Source organism: Uranotaenia lowii, chromosome 1 (genome assembly GCF_029784155.1).
Source record: "Uranotaenia lowii strain MFRU-FL chromosome 1, ASM2978415v1, whole genome shotgun sequence".
Lineage (NCBI taxonomy): Eukaryota > Metazoa > Arthropoda > Insecta > Diptera > Culicidae > Uranotaenia > Uranotaenia lowii.
In genome coordinates, this window is record NC_073691.1 from 105,277,121 (window position 1) to 105,288,973 (window position 11,853).

General features: G+C 36.3%; 1 long non-coding RNA gene across 2 annotated transcripts; it reads right to left on the minus strand.

The window, feature by feature from the left end:
• Nucleotides 1-4,462: 4,462 nt before the first annotated feature.
• On the minus strand, nucleotides 4,463-5,465 carry LOC129738437 (uncharacterized). Of its 2 annotated transcripts, XR_008735513.1 has the most exons (3): nucleotides 5,336-5,465; nucleotides 5,210-5,278; nucleotides 4,463-5,154 (listed from the first exon to the last, which is right to left on the minus strand). It is a non-coding gene; the product is annotated as an uncharacterized LOC129738437 (long non-coding RNA). The 2 variants fall into 2 exon arrangements; XR_008735512.1 differs by having other exon boundaries at nucleotides 4,463-5,278.
• Between the last annotated feature and the right edge of the window lie 6,388 nt (nucleotides 5,466-11,853).

The window sequence follows — 11,853 nt, forward strand, 5'->3', positions numbered from 1 at the left end:
ATGATCAGAGTCTCCAGATGACACTAGAAGCGAATGTTTTTGATTCTGATGGGCACAGATGACTGAATTATTTTTTCTTATAATTAATTTTTATAAACCTTTAAAACTTTTATAATAATTATTATTAAGTCCATCTGTGCTCATCAAAACTGTTTTGCTTTTAGTGTTTTCTGGAAACTCCGATCATCTCGCGTAATGCACTGTGCATCATAAGATGGAATTACCGAACGGTTTTCGGCAATAATTACCGAAAAAAAATCAGTTTTCGGTATAAATAGACGACATTTCGTGGAGAACTACCGGTTTTGTTTTGAAAATATAACGGATTTTTCGGTAAAAATTACAGATTTTTCAGTAGAAATTACCGATTTCTCGGTAATTATTACAGGTATTTCGGTAAACTTAACCAAATTTTCGGTAAATATTACTGAAAATTTTAACCTAATTACAGATATTTCGGTAAAATCTACCGGTTGTTCGGTAAATATTACCAACCTTTTACAAATTTTCGGTAAAAAAATCACCGTATTTCGGTAACACTTACAGATATCCCTATAGCAATTACAGGTATTTCGGTAATAATTACAGACATTTCGGTTCAACAATACCGGTGATTCGGTAATCTAACGAGCTATCACGTTGACAACTGTCAATAATTTGACAGATGATCAGCCGAGTTTCGATAATTTTTTACCGAAAAAGTTCTGTAATATTTGACAGCTGTCACTTCTCTGCCATGGAAAAAATTACCGAACGGTTTAACGATCTCCACATGTTAGGATTTCGGTAAAAAAATTACCGAACTCGGTAATTTTCGTTTACTATGTATCTTAGACCATCTGTCAAATTATTGACAGTTGTCAACGTAACAGCTCGTTATATTACTGAACAACCGGTTAAGTAGAACCGAAATGCCTGTAATTATTACTGAAAGGCCGGTAATGGTTAACCGAAAAACTATAAAAGCTTGGTAATATATACCGAATTATCTGTTATTATTACCGAAATACATGTTGTTATTACCGAAATACCTATAATTATTACCGAATATCTGTAATTATTTTCTAATAGTCTGTAAAAATTACCGAAATACCGTAATTTTTTCACCGAAAAACTTTAAAAGTTCGGTAATATTTACCAAACAGCCGGTAATTTTTACCAAACAATCGGTAATTTTTACCAAAAAATCGGTGAATTTAACCGAAATGTCTGTTCAATTTCACCAACATTTCGGTAGTTTTTACCGAAAATCTGTAGTTTCTATCAAAATGCCGGTTATGATTACCGAAAACTGTAAATTTTTCCGTAATTTATACCGAAAATCGTAAAAATTCGGAGGTATCAGCTTATAAGCTGATTCCGATTTCCGAAGTTCCGATTTGGTCTAGCTGCTGCGCGACGAGGAAGAAAGCCATCCAGAGGATTCAGAACAAGGTTCTGAAAATGATTTTGCGGCTTCCACCTTGGCATAGCACCGAAGATCTTCATCGGATTGCAGGCATTGAATCTATCGAAGAGATGGCCAACAAAATCATCTCCAACTTCAGAGGCAAATCGATGCAGTCTTCCATCGCAGAGATTCGCTCTCTCTACAATTAGTTTAATTTTAGGATAGCTTTAGTTTTTAGTTTAAAATATTTTTTTTTTCACTACAGGATGTTCTCCTTTATAAAAATGCTTGATTGTGCTCAGCAAATTTAAGTCGAATAAATAAATTTTAGTGATTATTAAACTATAGGGCTCTGAAAGTTCATTATTGAACTGAACACCTAATTTAATGTATTAATGTAATATAAATGTAATGATGAATTGGTACTAATAAAGATATATTTAAAAAAAAATAAAAATAAAAAATAAAATAAAATAAAATAAAAACTGCCTGCTATTACATACACACGCTACATATACACAGCAGCTAAAACCGGGCAGCTTGGCCGATGGTTGTTTGCCGGTGAATTGAATGAATGTTTTTGTTGTTGCTTTTGCTACGTACACACGCACAGCTTAGCCGTGGTTGTTTGCCGGTGGATTGAATTGAAGCAATGTTTTTTTTTTGTTGCTTTTACTGCATACACACGCACAGCTTGGCCGTGGTTTGCCGGTGCTGGTGGATTGAATTAGAAGGATATTTTTTTGTTGCTTTTGCTACATTCACACGCACAGTGCTCGGTTCGCTGGCTGCCTGGTGTTGGCCAGTTTTTATTTCCATCCTTCTTCGTCTTGTGATGCGATAGGGAGGGACATGCAAACCTTTTGATTTTGTTTCTTTCAGACAAACGCAATTCGGTAAACTTGGGAGATTAATGCCAGTGGGAGCAAATCGAATCAGCACCGGTCGCGTTATCTTCTTGTACCAATGATGCTATGAAATTGACTTCACGCCATTGGCACAGAGGCTGAATTTTGGGTGCGGGGATACTTCCGGAGATTTTACTTTCTTTTGCGACTCAACTGACGATTTAGGGAACTGTTGCAATTCTGGTTTGTCTGAGATTAAATCTTCAATTTATCGTCCACCCTTTGGTAGATTCTGTCCCACAGTATGTGGAGTTCCCTTCCAAGACCCTGGTGTCACCCCTAATCGATCCCATTTTTCTTTGGGAAGCGTATGAATTGAAGGTTTGAATTTAAGTTGCTTAGGTCTTGCTCCCAGATTCACCTCAGAACGTCTACCTTCTTTAGCTGGACTTGGTCCCCGCTTTGACTTGTTTACTCTATCGGCAAGCCCTTCCCGATCTTAATCAAACCCTAGAAATTCTCCCGACGAATTATCAATTTCTGTGGAGTTACGCACGTTTTCTAAACCCTGACTTGTTAAGACAATAAATTTCGTTACATTGATAGAAGCCATCCCTGGAAACAGGGTACGACGAGATTCAATTTTCTGGGATGCAAAATATTCCCGAAACAAACGGGAAATCAAATCTAACAAAAGTTTTTTGTTTTCTTCTTGGGTTATGTTTTGAGGAGCATACCGAACTACCCTCATGTGATAATGAACCAAACGCGTTACCAATGAACGTGTCGGACCGTTTGCCAGATGCTCACCTAGAGCTTGTAATCGATACGGTACGACTTCGGAATCAGCTTCCATGTTCCGGTCTGTTACCATCCCGATCAGGAGAGAATATCAAAATAATAACTCAAACGTATCTCACCAAGATATTTTCATCTGATTCAGTTATAATTAAGTACTCCAAATTTTCGATTTTAAGTTTCTCCAATCTGAATTATATCTTATTCTGATTGACAAACTTGAATGGGGTTGAGCTCATATTCAATGATCAAGATTTTTTTCGGATTGTCCTAAAATAAAATGATTATATCTTATTTTGATATACGTACCACTTTTTCTGAAACACAGACATCGAAGTCAACGGCTCAAACCTTACATTAACGAGTTTCGCTCAACAGATTCATAAAATTGAATCAAATGTTTTTATCTAATAATGTGGTTTATTGACCTTCCACTAGAAAATTTTCTCGAAGCACTCATATCTTGATAAATTATAATTTTGATATAATTTGTTCTGTCCAATATCAAACTATGCTATCTGAACGAGATATAATCTTGATAGGAGCATATCAAAAACTGATATAATTTAGCTATGATCGTATAGATTTTTTGATATAATTTGAGATATTTTAACATCCTACGAGTACTGAATTATAACTCATTTAGATATAAAAAAAATAAGTATCAAAATATCTCATTTTGATATAATTTTGTTTTTCCCTCCTGATCGGGGTACGGGGACCTTCGATCGCCACTCTGTCGAGTAATTCCTGTAATTACTGTCTTCGATCCTCCACTGATCCGGAAGGGGTCAGGTGTCGAATTAATAACTCATAATCGAGTTCATCTCCCTCGAGGTCTTGGTGATTTAAACGATACTGATCCATGATGATAAGAAGTAATAATTAAACGCATTAATAAGTGTTACTCTAAAATTCTAATCGGTAAAAGTTAATAAAAACGTACCCAAAGATTTTGCTCAAAATGCTCTACCACTATTTCTGCTAAGAAGCCCAAGAAGCCCCAAGATGAATTTTTGTTTCGTCTCAAATTAGCAAAAGTAAATTCCTGAAAAATCTTTTCCAAAAATGTGTTAAATTTACCAATCAGAGTATCGAATCAACTAAATTTCTGGCCCCACGTTGGGCGCCAAAACTGTAACGATTTTCGGTTTGTGTCAGCAATACCAACAGCTTGTTTAGGCGCCACTTCCCCAAGGGAAGGCTGAAGGTACAAGTTTCGACCGGCTTAAGCCTCCCAAGGCGGGTTTAAATAGTGACTCAAACGTCAACCTTTAATTTGCTCAACCCCACTCAGTGAAGACCCGAAAAGTAGAGGACAGGATTGGTGGGAACAGGCCAATCACTGGAGAAAAATTCAATTGCCATAAGAAAGAAGATTGAAACTTACTAAGAACGTTTTCAGGAAAACGAAGAGACGAGCTGATTTGAGATTTTAGCTAACAGTACATTTTTGTATTCTCATTAATGAGGTAAGGGGCCCCCTCTTCTAAACTGTTACATAATATTGGGTATAAAAATTTAACATGGTTTGGTCTGACCTTCTATGATTTTCTCTCTTGCGGCTTCCGGAACGATGTGATGACTCCATTTTCAAGCGGCGGTCCTTCCCGCCCGTAATCTGCAACAATCAGTCTGGACACCACTGACCTGGTTGGCTTGGTCAGCAGGCACGAGACACATGAACTCGCGTCCGAGTCACCCACGAGGCTCTTTAACAGTTGAGCTCTTGTCCAGGCAGTCGCAAATGCGCGACGACGAACGAAAATTCCCGACCTCTCCCGGTACGGAGGAAAACAGACAGGCTTCTTGTGGTTGGTAGTCTTCAAGGCCAGGTCGGTGGAACAGCTTGCAAGTGCTAAGTTGAACGGACACCGGTGACCGTGGATCGCCCAAGTGATCACCACGGCCAAATCGTTGCACTCAAGCGTTTTTTGGCGAAGTTCCAACAGACGACCGACTCCGATACTTCCGACGACACCAACGAACGAACCGACTCCCTTTAGGCACCTTACAGGCTCAAGGTACCACTTCCGATCAGCTTTATTTGATCGGCCGGCTAGTATTTTGAGGTTAACGTACTCCAGACTAGCGCCCACGTTTAGTGGGATGGGAATCCTGCTAAACGTGTAAATTAAAATTCGTTCGAGAGCCAACTTAGCTGGAAATTTACCTGTTCGTTTACAGCGACACACACGTGGTAGGTTTTTCCAGATGAGTGCCTAACTTAATACCGCCTAATCTAAAGCAAGGTTTTAACTTTTAGAAATTTTCCTTACTAAACTCCTAAATCACTTACTTCTTGTTCGATCCTACCCAGCAGACGCGAACAATACGTTAACACGCGGTTTTCAAGGTTTTTAATTAATTTTTGATATAAACCACGTTTTATTTTCTCGCACAACAACGCGCACTCCGTTCCCTTGAACGTTCTGGAATGGAAAGACGCCTGCTTTTTCCGCAAGCAAGCAACGAACAAAAGAATCGTTCTCGTAGATTGGCAAGATATGACGTACACAGGGAAACGAAAGTGTGTGGGTAGGACTTCCCAAATCTTTCCGAATTTCGCTGAACAGATGAAAGGCATAATGGAGATAAGAAAATAAAATTTTGAACGCGACCCAAATGACCCATGGAAAAAAGACGCGCCAAGTCGCTGTTGCGTATGCTGTCAGTTTGTTTGCTAACAAGGTGGTTTATTACATGGTTTTGCCCAGATTTGTTTTTATTAAAAATTTTGAAATAAAATGCCCCGATATTGTTAAGCCTTTAGATGAAATAGCTCTTGCACGTATACGTACGGGAAAATATTCTGAGAACCTTAATTCACACCGTTATTATGTTTTGCTAAATTTCCAGCCATATCATAGAATGTCATATTACTCAAGGAAAATAATATTCTTCGATATACCTGTAAAATTTTTGATACATCCTAAACAGATAATAATGAAATATTCCATTATATAATCTTCTGTTAATGTTTATGATATAACACCAAGAGATGTTCTTATTTTTAACTTATTAGCAGGTATAAGACAACCATGAATTGATTAACTTGTTTTTTTACACGATAATAATGTTTTGAGTTTGTTTGGGAATATAGAATAATATAAACTTTGTGATTCCATGAGAACTTCATCAATACTAAAAATAATTTGGAAAATTAGGAAACGTTTGATAATCTCCACTTCTTCCTTTCATGCTTAAATGTTTAAAAATTAAACAAAATTTAGGATATAAATAAGATTAACTTTGTAGAACTAAAACTCCAAATTTGATCCAACATTCAATTTCAGAGGGCAGAAACAGTTATTTGATTCAATAACATCTTCGAACTAGAATGCGTGGAAAATGCAAATTTTATTCCCGGGAAAAATATGGTCCAAGATCCAAAACAGAGAGAAATGTTGCAAAACGATTGAGATTTGTGGAGAAGTTTTTGGAATTTCATTTCTGATTTTGAATTCAAGAACACAATGTTAAAAATTCCATAACCTTTTGATTTAAATTTGCTGTGAACAAAATTTCGATGCATATATGGTTCGATTCACGATGACGTATGTTCCCTTTTGTGGTGACAGTTCGCACGTCCTGTTTACAAAATTTTACGAACGAGAAATGAGATGCGGCGAAATTTTTCATATAGCTGCACGGTCAAGAAATTTCACTCAAAACTCAGTTTGAGAATTGCAGAAAACCAAGTCCAATTTTGTGATCTAAATTTTGCGCATTTTTTGGTTTTTTTTTTTAAACGGTTATCTTTCCGGGAATGAACAGAAAGTTGAAAATTCTTTAAAATTTCGGAAAGGAGGTTTGTTTAGTAAAATATTTCAACATGTTTTGAAACCCCTTTTTTCAACTCATTCCTTCTGGACCAACACACTTTGCATTGAATATTCTGGGGCAGCGCTTCTACTTGAAATAAAAAATCCCATCCGATGTCCAAATGTGGAAGCTTCTAAAGAATTGGGATGTGCCGAATCGATTGTCCGGATCTTTCTTGTATTGTTTTGAACGGAAGCGGTAAACAAATGCAAATACTTGCACGATAACACTATTTAGGGACAGAAGAATCCAAAATAGTAAAATTCTTCGATAAACATACTGAAAGAAAATGCTAAACTGTTCTAAATTGTTACGATAGGATAGCTTAACTTTTAAGTTTAAATCCATTTATTCCAACATTTCTGTTTTCAGCTGGAATAACAAACAAAATGATTGATTTTCCATTATTTCATACTGAAACCATGTTATTTCTTAACAACTAATTTTCTTTTTTAAATTTCTTTCATCCCAAAACTGAGCTGAGAACTATTGCTAAAAACGTGTGAATGAAAATAAAATGAGGTCCCAAATGTTTGCTTTGCTTCCTAAGCGTGTAGAATTGGAAAATAATACCGTATTTTTTTTACCTGGGCAACCTAGGTTCGCTCAAAAAACGGACGGAGTCGCCCTGAGAAGAAAGTCAGTTTTGCGAAAAGTTCACCAATACTCTCAACGTTGTTGTCAAAACATTAAAAGCTGTTTTTGGCTGAAAGCAAAACAGTTGAAATTATGAACGGGAAAATGATGATTGCCGCGATTTTGAACCTCTCAGCCAAGCAAAATCGTACTATCTGCTGTCCAGTGCAATCCGGACACGAAAAAAGGCAATCCGGATGTGAAGAACCGAATGAAGAAATCTAGAAGGGAGAACAAAATGACAGCTGCATGTAAACATTGCGCTCGTTCTCACGCACACCTACGTATGGAATAACTCGAAACCCGAAAATCGTTTTTTTTTATTCTGACGGTTCCAGAGCCAAATCTGAAATAAAAAAAAAATACGCCATAAGAAATCAAAACAGGAATCGCGAAATGTCAAAAACAGTGAGGCCAGGCCGTGCGTGAATCGACCTATTCATTGTTCTAATTTATTTTGTTCAGTCCTTAACGAAGATGATCATAAAAATCAGGGTAGACTATTTAATACAGAGAACATATCAAATGCATAATAGATAACAAAAAACAGAATGGAAAATGTTTTTTCTAAAAAAAAAATATACATATTTGCAGCATAAAAAATTGCGAATTTTCATAACACATGAAGTGTTGTTTGGAAACACTGCAAGTAATGATGTACCATTTCTGCAAATTTGGCATACGATGAAAAACACTTCTAACATGATTTTGGCGAGAAAACAAAGACAATTGATTAAAACTGCTTAAAATGACGACACATTTCAACAAAACATTCTTTCGGCACTTATCTTGGAGTTAATAGAAATCGAACATATCAATGTCTAGGATCCTATTTAAATGAAGAAAATAATGTAAAACGAATGAAAATTAGTTTATAAATTTATCTCAGAAGATATTCACTTTTAACTTTCGCAGAAAATCAACCTTTTAATTTTTTACCCTGTAGGTTGGCACTACCATTAACATTTCTTTGAATATATTTTGGTGACGAAAAAGGTTAAAACGTGGAATGGGTAAATCAAAAAATAGGAGGAAGTCTGACCTTTATGGGTTAAATTGCTTAAAATATTTGCAAAGCGAAAAACAACGCACTGATCCACGATCAATATCATGTTTTAAGGTCCTCAAGGTCCGTAATATGACGAAAATAGTCCAAAAACTGTCTCAATTCAACCCATTTTACAGTACCAAACCAGTTTTATGATCATAGATAATTATTTACCTTTTTTCTGCTAATCTACACGTACATTATTTTTGCGAAATTCAAAGGCCCAACAAAGTTTGCGGGGTCAGCTATCCATTCATAAAAATGCACGTTATGCAATTTCAGCCATACATAGCCTTGCAAACCATATACATATGTTTGGGTTACCTTCTCAGTCACTAAGAACAGCTAACCCAAATGCGCGAATCATATCAAGCCAGGGGAACTGAAATGGAGGGGGAAAATTCGTCAATGATCGCACAAATTGTGCCGCCAATGATTGAATGTGTGGTAGGGTCAAGTGGGGTAATTATGAACACGGGGTAATTCCGAACAAGTGCCATACGCGCTGGTGTGGGGGATGAATGAACATAAAAAGTTCCAAAAATGGGAGTTTAACATCCGATTGATAGCTTCAAGCTGTTTCCGATCTGTTTTCAAATCCTAATGATATCATTTCTGATGTTTTAAAAAACCATTACCCCGTGGAACGGAAATCGATTTGAACAGCGTTCAATGTTTTGAATATCTGATCATAGGAAATCCAGCTAGAATGTTGTTATCAACTGTTTTACATCCGGTTAATGATGCTTTGTCCGGATTTTGAATAAATTTTGAAAAATTTTATTCGCACTGATTTACAGATGAGTGTTCGTATTTACCCCATAGTTTTCGTCCTATGGGGTAATTATGAACACACATTTCCTGACATTTCTTTGGCTTTTTGATGGTCGAATGTTTTATTCATCAACTAAGGGGGCCATTCACTTATTACCCAAGCTTTTCCAGACCCCCTTCCCCCTCCTCCTCTTGTAAGAAATTTCTCACAAAACTACCCCCCCCCCCCCCCCCTGTAAGTTCTTAACACAAGACCGTGAAAAAATCTTAGTCAGGAAACATCAACACTCGGCATTCTATATCCCAGGATCTTACTGGACCAAATTTAATAAATTTCATAATTAAATGAGGTCCGCAATATGTTAAGTTTTGAAATTTTGACAAATTGTTTTTTTTTCTTTTAAAAATGAGATTTGGATTTACAAAAAAAGCTATGCCTGTTCTTTTCAGTCTTTGAAAAAATTTGAACACAGTTTTATCAAAACTGAATAAAACTTCAAGAGTGGAAAAAGTTTATAATACAGAAATTTTGAAAAAAGCATTTAAACGAGTCTTAATTTTGTTTAAAAAAATAGTGATAAGAACTCGCTTTTTGTTGATAGGAAAAAAAATGCAGTCAAATGTTTTCTCAGTTTTAGTGAGTTGTGCGTACACATAGTTTTACCGGTAATACCGAAACCGAAAACCTGTATCCCAGGAATAGTTTTTTAACATCGAATAAAGGGTTTACGTCCTTCCAAAAACAGTTTTTTGGTATTGATAAATAACAAGGTTTTAAACTAGACTCTAAGAAAAAAATTTATTTTACTAAAAATAAAACTCACCATTTTTTAACAAAAGGTTTGCTGCTCGAGCTTTAATTCATTACCGCGTGAAATTTAACATTATTTTAAACCTTAAATCTCTAAAACAGTAAACAGTAAAATATATGAAAAACCATGATAAATTTAATAGGTGAATAAGTCCACAAAACAAAGATCAAAAAGATAATTTTTCCTGTTTGTTTGGACAACGTGCTGCTATTCAGAGCGTTAGAATTATAGCAAAGAATAATTGTTTATGAGTTACTTTCGGATAACAAAGATCCAAAATCAATGTTCTTGCTGTTTTATTTTTAAATTTAGTTACTTTTTTCAATCTTTATTTGTTCGAATACATTTTTTTTAATTTAGTACAAAATGGAAATCTTTTGGTTGAAGATTTTCTCTTTCAGTTTGGTGAGGAAAACTTCTGCAGTAATAAATTTTTTATGAGAAAATAGAGCTACTAAATAATGTGAAGTTATTTAGTGTAAATATTTTTCAAAACTTTCGATCATATAGAACTGACAAGCCTTGCAAAATATGACTGTTCACTGATCCAAGAAGATTTTAATGGGTGTTTTTGTGATACAACCATCTTTAAAAAAAAAATTAGAATTTTCTGTATATGTATCGGTTTTAATTACATGATATCTCGCATGTACGTGAAAAGCCTAACCTACGAAATTTCGGTGAAAACTTGATTTTTGCTGCGCAGGACATTTAAAACGGATGTAAAAACTATCGAGTAGACTAACTCGCCTAAAATTTCACACGTACGGAGAGGTCCTATCAAATAAAAATGATCTGCAACGACATAAAGAAACGAAAGAAAAAGAAACCAACCAAAACGTAAAGATGCAACAAAAATTTGAACTACCGAAACAAAAGATACAAAAAACCAATACAAAAGAACACTAAATAGCTATTTTTTGTGTTGCTTTACCTCTAAATCAGCGGAATGAACCTGGAACACCGTCCTGCATGTTCTTAGATGGCATCATGGCGAACTCTGACTCCGGAATCTGCGATCTCTTTGCCAATAAATTCTCGAGCATCTTTGATACATCTTCAATAACCGACGACCAACTGAATCGCGCCATCAGGAGTGTTTCACCACTGGGCTTTTCTTTAAACGGTATAACAGTCGAGGACACAATCATCTCTAAAGCAGCCACTAAGCTCAAAAACTCCTTCTCTACGGGCCCGGATGGGATACCAGCTACCTTCCTGAAGCGTTTTATGCCTTCTTTGCTGACTCCTATCAGGCTTATCTTCCAAGCTTCGCTCGACCAGGCCACCTTCCCCTCACTGTGGAAAGAAGCTTACATGTTCCCGGTTCATAAAAAGGGAGATAGGAAAGATGTTAATAATTACCGAGGAATTTCAGCTCTGTGTGCTATTGCCAAACTTTTCGAATTGGTGGTTTTAGATCCCATTTTCATGTTCTGCAAGCACAACCTCTCCAACGACCAGCATGGATTTATGCCTCAACGCTCAACTACAACTAACTTACTAACCTTTACCTCGTATGTGCATGAAAGTTTTGCAAAGAAATCCCAAACTGATGCCATCTATACCGATCTGTCTGCCGCATTCGACAAGGTGAACCATGATATTGCCATCGGAAAGCTCGCGCGTTTAGGATTTTGTGGATCTCTAATTGGCTGGTTCCGCAGTTACCTTACGGGACGTAAATTGACAGTTCGTACGGGTAACTGTTTTTCCAGGCAG